Source organism: Lutjanus erythropterus, chromosome 5, assembly GCF_056507025.1.
Source record: "Lutjanus erythropterus isolate fLutEry1 chromosome 5, fLutEry1.hap2, whole genome shotgun sequence".
Classification (NCBI taxonomy): Eukaryota; Metazoa; Chordata; class Actinopteri; order Lutjaniformes; family Lutjanidae; genus Lutjanus; species Lutjanus erythropterus.
Genome location: NC_139321.1, coordinates 37,059,283 through 37,073,784, shown reverse-complemented (window position 1 = coordinate 37,073,784; position 14,502 = coordinate 37,059,283).

The window sequence follows — 14,502 nt, the reverse complement described above, 5'->3', positions numbered from 1 at the left end:
CTGCAGTCATCAGCAGCACCGGGCAGGCAAATACTGATACACCCACATGTTTACAGCTTTTGGGTTGAGCTGCTAGCAGCAGATGTTGTTGGCACGATTTATACCATGCATTTCCCTCTGCTAAGTTTGTTGAAACTGTACTGCAAAACTCTCTCGAAGCTGCAATATTGCTGATTTATGTAACTGTAAAATACACACTTTTCTTAATGGGGGGGGGGGGGCTGCAACAGAGTAGAGCATTTTATCCTTTTTGTCCAAATGAAATTCTGGTGCTAAAGGGATAGTTTGGATTTTTTTTGAAGTGGAGTTGTGCTAGGGACTTATCCATAGTTGGTGTATTTCCACCAGTAGACGGCGGTCAGCACGGCCCCAGTTTGGAGAAGCAGCAGGAGTACCAGCGTAGGAAGCTAGGCAGTGTCCTGCTGTGGACAGGGTCAGCAGCAAACTGAATTTTAGACATCTAGAAAAACAATTAAGTGCATGTAAAATTTAGAATATTTTCACCACTTTATCTTGCCATCAGACAGCCTTTTCTGATGGAAAACAGCCAATATATGAGCCAAATGTTGTTCTCTCCAGAACAACCAAACTCCTTAGGGAAAGCAGTCATTTTACCTCACAGAGAACGGGAGTTGCTGGTCTACGGCGGCCTCAATCAGTTAGCTTGTTTGTGTCATTGCATAAACTTTGGTGTTTTAAAAGGTTAGTTCAAATTCACCGAAGTCACACAATAACACTTTCAAACTAAGGGATCAAAGCAAATGTAGACCAGCAACTTCTGTGTTCTGTGAGCTAAAATTACTGATATTGTCTGTGGAGTTTGGTTGAATTGGAGAGAGTGATACTTGGCCTTTATAACGGCGGTTTCCAATTGGAAAAGGCTGTCTGATGACAAGGTAAACCAGTGAAAATATTCTAAATGTAGCATACGCTCAAATGGATATTGATTTCTTTTTCTTTTTTTTAGGTGGCTTTGCTGCTGACTCTGTCCACAGCTGTTCATTGCTTAGCTTCTTCTTCAGGTACTCCTGTTGCTTCTCCAAACTAGCGGTGTGTCAGTCGTCATCTAGTGTAGCTAATACATGGACTATGGATAAGAAATCCGAACTCTCCCTTTAAATATGGCCATTTTCTTGCCCACACAAAGTGAATGGACATTTGTAATTTAAGAGCAAAATATAAGCTGTCTGGTAAACTGCAAGCTTTCTCTCCAGAGCAGGACCTCCTCAGTATGAAGCACCACAGATGGTCTGGTTTGATAAACACAAATTCAGATGATTGACATCACATTGTTGTGTTTATGGGGTATTCTTCAGTTTCTTGTCACTGCCAGTTGGAGTTGCAAACGTGCAAAGATGCACAGTGTTTTAGAATATCAATTTAAGAACATTTCTGACAGTCAAGTGGATATTGCTTTTGTCACAAAATCTGTATAAACCTTGGATGTTTTGTTTTTTTTGCAGGATAGCCGATGTTCAATATTGTTGACTTCACAAGACACAAATTTAGGAGTCTTTTTGAGAAATAACTTGCAAATTCAGGTTTCGCACAGGGACTGAGGTTTTTTGAACATTTTGATAATGAAATTCTGGATAAAATGACTACTGTTAGGTCATTTGGTGCTTATTAATGTGTGTTTCTAATCCTGAGGAGGATTGTTCCTCAGGAACATGCTGTTCTTACTGTAACCGTGTGACACAGCGAACCAATGTTCTGCTCAACAACTAAATGTCTTAACTCACAACATTCGAACTGCTAAACTGTCTATAACGTTAACCACAACTGGATCCCTGAATGCCGTGTCAGACCTCAAGTAGTATTACCTCACTGACCCGTCTCGGCAGTAATTAAACCACAGTTACTTACCCTTTGCATTGTATCTGCCCACAACAAGCTGTTTTGTCTGTATGTTCATGTGCAGGGTTCCTATCCATCGTTAGGTTCCAGAAGTTTGGGAAAATGTATTACAAACCCAGCAACTGAAAAAAAACTCAACAACTTAGAAGGACTGTGGCTTTTGTTTCCTGTGATGATCTGTCGTAAACTCTAAATTCAAGATGCAGAGAGTTTGGGATTTGAAGATGGAGAAATGTATAGGAACCCTGCCAAATAAGGACCTATGACGTGTGCATTAAATGAACATTTTTATAGCCTACAGGTCTGTACCTAACCAGCTCAACCAAAACTCCTGCAGTCTTCGATATCACTTCATATTATGGTGACCTTTATGTCTCAAGGCCCTCAATCCAGTACCCTATGTAAAGTGTCATTGTTTTTGGTTTTTGTACCAATTTTGGTACCTAAAATCATGCATTAAAAAAAAAAGAAAAAAAAAAAAAGTTGGGTTGCAGGTGAAGGTGAAAATGTGATGATTAAATTATCCTTTGCAGTACGAACATTCTGTATTTTTTTGCCTTCATGTTGCATTTTTCTCATTTTTCTCTTCCCTTTGATTTCTGTAAACACTCTGAACAACTGTGAACTCTTGCAACAGTTTCTGAAGAGCAGAAACAGACAAAAATCAGAAATTGGTGTTTTTTTGTTTTTTTTTACCTACATAAAAGACATTAAAGCTGATGTACTGATGTCAGAATGGTTAAAAAGCCAAAAACAATGAGCCTTACCAGCTTGTCAGCTCATGAAACAGTATCGGGTTAGAAAATCCCCATAGAAATAATGTAATAATGTGCGCTATTCTGTCTTTGTAAGTGCAGACTTGGTGTTTCAAAGGCTTATAAACAGGTTATTTCATAGAAATAAGAACAATGTCAAGGGAATTTCTCTGAGGTCGACGTCACAGTGATCTGGTTTGTTGGGAAAATGCTGTTTAACATCTGCAGTGACTGATACCAGGGTGTTATTTAGCCATTCAGCTACCTGTAACTTCAGCTCTTCACTTCACCGAATCAGTCCTTGTCATGTTTAAAGTGTTTTCGCCTCATGGTTCTCCTGTAAGAATTCAGTCTGTTTATGATAAATGTGCTAAAGCTTTTTCCTGCGGTGATTAAGCTGTAAACCCCCAACAAGGTGCTACTATAATGACGACTACAAACAGAACACACACATTTCTGTATTATGCAGAGCACGGCATTCACTGCTTTGTACTGTTTAGAACTGGCATTGAAACAAATGTTACATCTGTATTTTGGTTCATTTCTCCCCCATTTTCTTTGATGTGGTTGTGTTCACACTGCACCTTTTTCTGGTATAATTTTCTTGTGTTCCCCTCCCATCAGATTTTTATGACTGCCGGGAAGAAGAAATCATTTTGTAGTCTTTTTTTGTCCTAATTCAGAGCATCACAGGACATGTGTCACCCATGCTTGAAAGAACAGATCCTTTTTTTTTTTCTTTTTCAAATTTTCAATTTCAATAATCAAATCAAAAGCAGTATTTGTGCTTCTGAGTATTTTTTCTTTCCATCCCCACTTACTCACAGCATCAGGTGTTTGTCAGGCCATTATATCACACTTGATACCATCTTTTTAAAGAAGAATCTGAATATGTAAATGACAGTTGTCAGAGCATAAAACCGATGGTCTGTTGATCTTTACAAATCAAGACTTGGCAGTCTAACAATAGCAAAGCTGAAAAATCCAAAATCCAAATCGCATTGTGGATTTGGAGAATCGTGAAACCCCTACACCATGTGAAACACAAAGCACATAACTACAGTGCTTGTATATTGGATCCTGGGTGCTGCAAAACATGCGTGACCTAAAGGCTTTTAACACTATATAGTCTTAGCCCTGATGTATACAATTCCCTCTTCACTTCTGCTAGACCTGGGTTCAATGTCAGTTAAAACAGCAACTGATGTTGATCTTCTCGAATGATGCGTGACTACTCTTTAACAGCCTTTAGCCCCGTTTCACACCGGCACCTTCAGTCTATTTTCAGGGGCTAACCTGCTCCAGAGCCCAAGGCTAAAGTCTGCGTTAGCCCACTTTGGATTGTGCCAGTGTGAAATCTTTCTTATCCTGGAGCTGTGAAGGTTCGAAGAATGCTTTTAGCCCTGGGCTGAGCACGGTGTGAAAAGCCCTCTGCACACACCGAGCACTGAACCTGCCTCTGCTCCTCCACTGGCTCTGTAGACGTCGTTAAATCCGTTCAACTTGTTTGAACGTTCTCATCTTGAACCTTCACCTGAGAACCTGAATTTGTCATAACAGTGTTACTCTTTAGGACAAAAACAACACAGCTGTTTGTTCCCCTGTATGGGTTCAAGGTCTGCAGCATTTCTGTCACCACCAGAATCACAGTAAACCAGCTTTCTTTTTGGGAGCAGTTAACATCTATTTTACAGCCTGGAAAGTTCCCCTTCACTTGTTACATCACACAGTAGACACAAATAAACCTGAAAATCTGATGTGTGTTAGATTTGAGCACAAAAGGCTGCAGTGTGAGCAACACTTTTCACTTTGCCCTCTTGTGTGTTTTGAGTATTAATCAAAGAACCCTGTAATTTGTGTGATGGTCGGTGGAACCTGATGGAAAGGCGGGGTCGCTGCCACAGTGACGGTCAGAAATAGTGTCTCTATGGTGCTAACAACTCCTTGTTTCAAACTTCTCCAAGAAAGATTCTGTCAGACACAGAAAAGCTCTGTGTTGCAAAGTTCTCCCGTCGCCTTTTTTTTTTTTCCACACGTCTTTGCACTGTATGCGTACGTGCTCGAGTCCTCGGGGTGTCTCCTCTTGTCAGAGCTGTCTTCGCTGTGCAGATAAAGAAAGGTGCTGGCTTTTTTCCCCCCCTCTCTCTTTCTTTTTCATTGGTTTGTTGGCTCGTTCTGGAAAGCAAATAGAGGGAATTTAAATAAGTCATAGCCTGTGACGGGGCTGATGCTGTGAAAAATAAAAGAAAACTGGTGAGAAATTGGGTGTGCCAGCTGCAATTTCCTGCCTCAAAGAGAAACTCACACTTATTACAGGCTTCTCTGGTGAGACGTTTGCACCTCCTCAGTCAGACTGAGGCTTGCCTCGGTTTCTAACAGATAGTTGGCTCTGCAACATCCATAACATCACAGAGTTGATTTTGTTTTAATATTCCCCAAGTTCTCTTGAGCTCTTGGGTGATTTGACCTTCACAGCACCAGAGTGTGTATGAATGCTGGATCCCCCACCTCCTGTGAACCAGAATGGATCGATGTGCATGCTTTTTATCGGCACTAACATTGAGACATCAGTGCTGCTATGCTTGACAGCCAAGCTAAGAGGCTTACAGGAGGCTCGATTTTAGCCTCACTGCAGATGGGGGGGGGGGGGGGGGGGGGGGGTATCAGCTCCGAGAGGTCGTGATCTGTCAGAGGCTCGGCTCCCTTCTCTGCTTCGACCTTGAATACCTGTCAGGCTGCTTGTTATCTCCTGGGATCTGTGGGCGAGCCCAGTGAAATTCACTCTTGGTACGAGCAGATCGCAGCGTACCGCACCACCGTGTTGTGAAGACGAGTAAACAATTTATTTATTTTTTTTGTGCTACATTGTCTCTGAGCTCGGAGACGTCTCAGAAGCTCAGCAAGACTCATTTCAAGCATGTTGGCAGCAGAGACATTCCTGGCAACTTAAAATGGCTCCTCTGTGTTCACTCCACTGTAACAAGTGTCCACTCCGGGAGTGCGATAGCTTTCTTTTGTTGCCCGGCTCACTCCTTCCTCCTCATTTCTGAGTCCTCTGTAAAAGCTTAGTAATCTCACAAGCAGGCTTTGTATGTGTGTGTGTGTGTGTGTGTGAGAGAGAGAGAGAGAGACGGAGAGGGAGACATTGTGAGGGGGTCACACAGATGGCTGCGTGGACTAAAACACACTCCAGAATATATAAAGCTGGGGCGCCGCTGGTTCTGCTGCCTGCTTTAAAAGGCTGCTCCGCTCCGAACAGCGTCACGCTCAAGTGCACCAAATCACGTCCCCATGGGTGGTGCAGTTTGAGGAGCAAACGACTGGTTAAATTATGGAATGTTTGACCACTTCTTCAGGATCGTGGCTGTTGCTTTTAGAGATTGTTCACTGGTGGTAGGATCAGCAAAGTACTGTTTTTTTTTTTTTTTTAAAGAAGGACTCCCCTTGGCTTTTGTGTTCAGTTGAGATTGCTGGTTTTGGTAATTCCCAAATGAAATGGGAGATCGGATCCGGATTTAAGATTATTTTCAGATGTCTAAAGAGGAAAAGAACCATCCAGATGATGTTACCAGTGCTAACTTCAAAAGACAGCGTCTGTGATGATATGGGGATGTGTTAGTGCCCATGGCACCATGGGTAACTGTCACATCTGTGAAGGCCTCATTGATTGAGGCCTTCATTGCTGAAAGGTACACAGGTTTTGGAGCAACACATGCTGCCATCCAGACGACATCCTTACTTATTTCAGCAAGACAATGCCAAGACACAGCCTGCGCTGGTTAAATTATGGATTGTCTGACCACTTCAGGATCGAGGCTGTTGATTCTAGAGATGTTCACTGGTGGCAGGATCAGAAAAGTCCAAGTGTTCAGTTGAGACTGCTGGTTTCAGAAATTCCCAAATAAATTGGGAAGTGGGTCCACAGCTATCAAACCTCACTGTGGCATGTCCCCATGAGCCATAGCAGACATCGATAAATCTGTCCAATTTTTTTTTATCGTTATTTATTTATGCTGAAAGTGACTTCTGCAGTAGTTTCTTGGTTGATGAATTTTTGAAGAGACTTACTCTCTTTTTTTTTTTTTGCTCAAGAACTTTGTATTTCTATTTTTTTTTGGGTGAAACCTGTACTGAGCTCATGCATAAAATGGCTTAAATTATGAATTTTGCAATTAAATTCCCTTTTTTTTTGTATTACTCCGAGTGTGTTAACGTCTACGCAAAGCTCTGTCTGTGTATAACAAACACATAGGTGTCTTCTCTTTATTTTTATTTTTTTTTTTAGGTCAAGCTCAAAAAACAAGAAAAAAAAATCTAAATTGTGTGAATCTGGCAATGTGGTTATTGTATTTGCAAGGAAAATGTGCAATATACGGTTCTCAGATGGTTCCAGGTTTCAGCGTAGAACTCCAATATTTAATTTTTGACTGTATTTCTTTTTTCCAGTCAGTTCCTCAGGTCACTAAATGCCTTCTGGTCCTGAGGGTGACCAGGAAATCTCAGAACATACACTAATGCACCCGAAATACAAAACGACTGGATTTTATTTTAGTCTTGTCTCTCTCTCTTTTCTTTCCTCCCCGTTTTTGTCTGTGACAGTTTTCTCAGACTTTGGGTTTTTCTTTTACTTTTCTTTCTTTCTTTTTTTTTTTTTTTTTTAATTTTCAGGTTATCATGGGCACTTATTCGGGTGTCCATTTTCTTGCCTCCTTTTGTATTATCGTTATTTATTGCACATGTAATAAACTGGTTTCCATTGCCACATTTAATTCAAGGAGTTTTGGGTCTAGAATGGGGCTGGAATTTCTTACGTACAAAACTACAGAAGCTTTTGTCAAAACCTAAGTGTGTATTTCATCAATAAATGCCTTTAAAAGTGTCCCTGATGCTGCAGTGACTCATTTCTTCAACTGTTAATATAACCTGTGCATGTTTTGTAGTTCATTGCAGATGCTTTTTCTTCATCTTGACATTTAAATAGATTAACAGTATTGCACATCCCGCCTCAGGTGCACAAAATTCTCCACCACACTGGTATTTCATGTTGCTGCACCAACTGTGATGGTGGCTTTAAAAGCTTCAATGATCAAAAATGTATTTACTGCTCAAAAAAATGAAGGGAACACTTAAATCACACATCGGAGTGAAATATTCAAGTTGAAAATTTCTAGATATATCTTCACTGTGTAATTCATGGAGAACAAAATGATGTTAGAACGGTCATTGGAAACCAAAATCATTAAGCCACTGAGGGCTGGATTGAAAAATCACACCAAAAATCAAAGTGAGTGCCAATTCTGGTGTTCTCTGGCAAATGCCAGTCAAGCTGCACGGTGCTGTGCTTTGAGCACAGGTCCCACTAGAGGATGCTGGGCCTTCATACCACCATCATGGATCCTGTTTCTGACAGTTTGGTCAGAAACATACGTGAGTAGTCATTTTGTCAGACTCTGGCAGTGCTCTTCCTGTTCCTCATCACACAAAGGAGATTCAGGTTCTGCTTCTGGGTCATTGCTGTTCTACAGCCCTGTCCAGCTCTCCTCATGTAATGACCCATCTCTGAGTATCTCCTCCACGCTCTTGAGACTGAGTTGGGAGACACAGCAAACCGTCTTGCGACAGCTTGTATGGATGTGGCGTCCTGGAGGAGCTGGACTACCTGTGCTACCTGAATGGACTGAAGGTACCACCTCCTGCTATCAGCAGTGACAAGGGCACTAGAACAAAGCAAAACTAGAGAAAAATGAGCCAGGAAGGATAAGGAGAGAGAAATGGTCTGTGGCCACTACCTGCAAAACTGTTCCCTTTTTGGGAGTTGTCTGGCTGTTGCCTCTTCTGTCCACCTGTTGTCACTTTCATTTGCACCAAAACAGGTGAAACTGATTCACAATTGCTTACATTTCTAACTGGACAGATCGATATCCTACAAGTTCAATTTGACTTGGTGTTACACTGTAGTGAGTAAGTGTTCCCTTTTTTTGAACAGTGTACATGTACATTTATCTACATTCTGTCCAAAGCTCTGTCTTATTGCTTTTAACTCACAAAGCTTATTATTTTTATTGGTCAACTGTTGGTCTTAATTATTTTATTTTATTCTTATTTTTTCTTATTTTTTTATTCATGTGTTTTTACTTGTTGTTTGCTTGATTTTTTCCTCACACTTTTTGCAGCTCATTGTCCCTTGACCTGGAGTGAAATGTGATGTAAAGTTTTAAAGTTTCTTGTTAATTATCTTTGATCAGTGGCTCTGTGAGATTGCTGTAAAGTTCCTCAGCTGCTCCTGTTCCACAGCAAATATTAGCTGAAATGAAAGTTTTGAGCCTCCTGCAGAGCAGAGCAACCCGTCAGCCCGGTTTCTCACACTGAGCACACAGCGAGGGAAGCCTGCAGTTTTTTCAGCAGCTTTGATCACCGAGTGAGTTTCGTTCGTCAGAACAAATACTGATCTTTTTATGATTCAAGCCCTTCAGAGTTTTGTCCCCTGGCTGTACCATGCAATAAATGTTACATGTATCAATCAAAGGGGCATTTATTCCAAACAACAGCCTTACAGCGCTGTGGCAGATGTTTAATGTCAGACAGTCAGTGGACGAGACTCGAGTTTCCATCTGCTCACACTGCAGCAGCAGATACATTCAGCTGATATGTTCTGACATGTAGGAGCCTAATAAAAGTTAGGTAATGCTCTATAATAACCATGATTAATAAATAGTAAAATGATAGTCAATTAGTTATTCTACTGTTAACAATGAAATGATAATGTTTAGTAAACTTTCAGTGTTGCACATATAATAAAAACATCTTAATGTGAATTAAAGCACTACTAACAATTAGTAATGTAAGTGGGATGTAATTTCTATCATCTATCAGCTATGATACAAAATATAATTTTTATTTTATAATCCACATTATAGCAATACTAATACGCAGTAAACATTTATCATTTCATTGTCAATAGTAAATAACTATTAGCTAACTATTAGGTGTAACCTCTAGCAAATTGTCATCTATTAATGATGGTTATTATAAAGTGATACCAATACTTGTTGATCTAAGTTACCTATGTAAAAATAAAATTACCTATTGACCAGTACTTATGAGTACACATACAAAATAATCCAACTTTATCAGAGTAAACAGAGTAAATGTAATTTGTTACTTGCACTCCTATGTACAACAAAGGTAATACTTTTTACAAGAGTCATGCAGAAATTTCACTTCACTTCCATCATATTTTATTTACTTTCTGGGACAATGTAATAAACAGCAGCTACACTTAATTCCTTGTATTTTTTACTAGAGTAATATAATACTCTAGCAGTGGTGGAAAGACTACTGAAAATCAATCAATGTACAAGTGCGTTACTAAAAATATTACTCAATTAAAAGTACTGGTGTTACAAAAATACTTGAGTAAAAATACAAAGTACCCGTCTTAATAACTACATAGAGTATTAGCTACTTTGGTCCCATAATTTCATGGTAAATAGGTAATTACCAGATAATATATTTGAAATTACTCAGAAATTACTCCCAGATTTCATGGTTAAATATGTGATAATTAGCAAGTATTGTTTTTATGTAGTGGGTGGTAAATACCAAGTAACATTAAGTTTGCAGTTAATTTCAAAGAAGGTTCAAATATATGAAATGGTCAGTACCACCTATTTGCATAAAAACGACACTTGCGAATTATCACATACTTACCATGAAATTTGGAGGTAATTTCTAAGAAATTTCAAAGATGTCACTTGGCAATTACCATCTACTACATGAAAACAGTACTTGCTAATCATCAAACAATCAACCATGAAATCTGGGTGTAATTTGCGCTTAATTTCTAAGAAATTTCAAATGTATTACTTTGTAATTACCACATATCTACCATGGAATTATGGGGCCTGGACACTGAAGCCTTATATTACTTTTCAACTGTTGATGTTTAATACATTATCAATAGAAGACATTATTTTGCCTTTTTCTTTCTCATTTGAAGTTTTAGTTTCCCAGTTCATCAAATGGTTCCGCCGGACAAAACAAAGTTGAATGAGGTGCAGTGCATCCATACATTCTGGTTTTCATTGATCCATTTGTGATCAGATCACCTGATTGGCTACAAAAATGCAGATGAAAGGTTTGGATATTAATTCAACTTGTACTTAGTACTCAAATATGATTTTGAAACTAAGTAGATTACATGGTGTAATAAATACTTAAGTACAAGTAAAAGTAAAGACTTGAAAACTACTCATAAAAGTACAAGTACCCCCCAAAAAAAACCTACTCAGTTACAGTATCTTGTATTTGTACTGAGTTACTTCCACCTCTGATCATATGGCTGACATTTGCCACAAAGTATTTGAAACTCTCCGCCGTCTGTTTTCCTTTTATCTCAGATGCATTTTAAGCTGTGGTGAATCCTGCCAATCTGTTACTCGGAGAAGATTAAAATAATGGATTATTTTTTCAAACACAATTTCACACATAACTGGTTTGAGGCGTGACAGTCGTGGCTGCTTCACAGCTGTTATCAGGTCCTGGTATTTGCAGCTCAGGCTGATAGATTTCTCTGCATTGGCATTAGTTGGAAAAAAAAAAAAAAAACTAAATGAGGTTTGGAATGGACACAGTCTCATTAATATTTGTGCAATACTTAACAAACTTGTCATAAATAGTTCTAAACTATCCAACTACTATGAATAGATTTGTATGCATGAACATTAAACATAAATGGACGTCTATAATCATTTCCACTGTGCCGCTGATGGTTGATTATTCATCCCAAATGATAAATATATTTGTATCAATGGTCCCTCCTGTGGTGCAGGAACAGCGTCCAGGTTTTATTCGCTGCTCGAGGAGAAATTACTCTCAGAAGACAACAGGATGCAACGTGTTGTTTGTTTTCTCAGGACTATTAGATGGCAGCTATTTCAGTCGGTGTCTGTGGGCGGAGTGCTCAGATGTGTGAAATGAGAAGAGGAAAACCATATTATTGAGTCATTAAGCAAGTCCGTGGTGTGGAGACTGAGGATCCTTCTTTTGTTTTCCATCACTGCTTTTTTTTTAACCACATGGTGCTGTTGTTACACCAGCAAGGGCAACGGGTGTCAAATTCAGGGCAGTTATTCAGGATGAGACACTAAGAGTGTTTTGATTGTGTGGTTTACAATGTTTTCAGGTTATGACTTCATACTGTAAAAACAAAGCGTACCTCTCCTGACTCTTTATAATCAGCTGCTTTCCTGTCTCACATTGTTTTAAATAAGTTTTAGAAGCTTGAAGATGCAACCATATCTTACAAAAATATGGGTTAATTAAAACTAAATAAGATATACAGTTAAATGGTTTTAGCAACAGTTTAATTGTTTCCCCTCTGTGAGTGTGCAGACATTGAATGTTAGATGTACATTATGAACAACCCTAATTCCAAAGCAGCTGGGATGCTGCGCAAAGTGAAAATAAAAACAGAATGCAATGATTTGCAAATGCCTTTTTTTTAACTATATACAGAACAAAACCAAGATATCTGACGTTCAAACTAATAAACTTGCTTGATGCCTGCATCGTGTTCCAAAAAAGAGTGAGCCATATATCAACAACGTCCAGAAATGCTGCAGACTTGTCTGAGCTTTTTTAAAATAGACTGGCTGAAAATGGAGAAGTGAGCTGTGGTCTGATGAGTCCACATTTCTGATTTGTTCTGGAAATCATGAACATTGTGTGCTCCAGGCTCAAGAGGAGAAGGACCGTCCAGATTGTTACCAGCGCTAACTTCAAAAGCCGACATCTGTGATGGTATGGGGGCGTGTTAGTGCCCATGGCATTATGGGTAATTGTCACGTCTGTGAAGGGCCCAGTCAATACTAAAAAAGTCCATTCAGGTTGTGGAGCAACATATGTTTCCATCCAGATGAGGTCCTTTTCAGAGACGTCCCTGCTTATTTCAGCAAGACAATGTCGAGACACATTCTTGTGTTGCATGTGTTCCAACAGTGTGTTTTCATGGTAAAAGAGTTCAGGTATTAGACTGACCTGCCTGCAGTCCAGACCTGTCTCCCACTGAAAATGTGTGGTGCAAAATAAAAACAAAAAAGGACACTGGAGACCCTGGACTATTTTGCCCGTGAACTCTTTTATCAAGCATATTTAGAGAGAAAAGCTGATATATCACAGTGGTAAACATGCCTGCACCCCAACTTGTTTTTAAAAGATTCTTTGGGCCTTTTAGCCTTCATTTGATAGGGAAGCTTCAGACCAACAGGAAATTGGGGTAAATTACATGCAGCAAAGGGACACAGGCTGGACTCAAACCCATGGTCGCTGCTAAGGACTCTTAATCAGTTTTGAGCATTAAACATTTGTTCTGTATCCATTTGAATATAGGTTGAAAAGCATTTGCAAATTATTGCATTCTGTTTTTATTTACGTTATAAACAGCATCCCATTCCTTTCTGGAATTAGGACTTGTATATTCTGCGGCCGGGCCATTAAGAGCTTTAAAGTTTATGACTAAAATCTTAAAATCAGTCCTAAAACAAATTGGCAGACAGTGCAAAGTCATTAAAATTGGAGTTATGTAGTCTTTTTTTCTTGGTTTTTGTCAGGAATCTCCCACATTCTGAACAATTTGGAGTTTATTAATTGATATCTGATTTATACTTTTGAAAAGACCATTACCATAGTTCAACCATAAGGAGATAGAAGCATTAATTATAGAGTTCCTACATAGTAAAACATAAGTAATTTAACTCTCCAAGATAAGTAGTTTTCTATTAATACCCAAGTAATTTTCAGCCAATACTTCTGTACCACTTCTGTGTATTTGAATACTTCTTCCACTACTGCTCTAGTTAGAGTTTTCTCTTGGGAGCCCTGGTGCAGAAGTTGCTTTGGACAGTTTCAAAACTAAACAAGGGAGACGTACAGCCAGTGCTGTGCAAATCCATATTTTTAGGGAGATCCTAATTGGTACAACTGTCCTTAAATGGCCCCTTCCACATCATGTGAACAGGCTGACAGCTGTGGGTTACAGCAGATCAAGGCCGTCTGAGCCAGCGCCGTGGATGAACAAGATTTCCCTCGTACTGTTCGACCCAGTGGACGCGGTTCGATGCTTGAAGGAGGTAAGTGGAGGGATCGGCGAGTGTCACGGCTTTTTTTTTTTTTTTTTTTTCAGTGCTCCAGCGCCCCAATTCTCTTGATGTGTCTAGACAGCCATGGGTGGAATGACAGCGAGAGCAGCCCTGCCTGAGCTGCATGATATCCTCAGTGCTGCTGGTTTTGACAGCAGCCTCCCCGTCCGTCTCCCCTCTCGCCTCGACTGAAAAAATCAAAGCCTGCTATCTACAGTTAGCATGGCTACTGTGAATCAGTTTAATACTTAACCTTGTCGGCTCTGTGAAAGATAGGACCTCAGAGTTTGGTCATTAACATTAAATCACAATTAGCTGGAGCACTGTGGTGAGTTTAATATGACAGTGGTCGACTGGAATTGGATTCAGAGAAAATTTAACCTTTAGAGTTTGAGAAAATTGCACCTCAGAGATGAAAAACCTTGCAGGAGTTTTACCCTCCTGTCTTTTATTAATTCATTTTCTCTTATTTATTTCTTTTCATTTACTTTCAATTCTCACCCTTTATGGGTTTGGCAATATTGTTGCTTCAGGTTATTACTGCTCTGTGTGATGGAGGGCAGAGAGGCCGGCGGAGGATGGAAAGGTCAATAATTCATCAGAGGTGGCAACACAGAAAATATCTTTCACCTCCAGATAGAAGACACTTCTCTATGCCACAAGAAAACTTTTGAGGCATTTTATATCATGTGTTTATGAAGTACGACTTAAGTTTATCATAATTAGAAGAAGACATGAATCTAGAATATGAG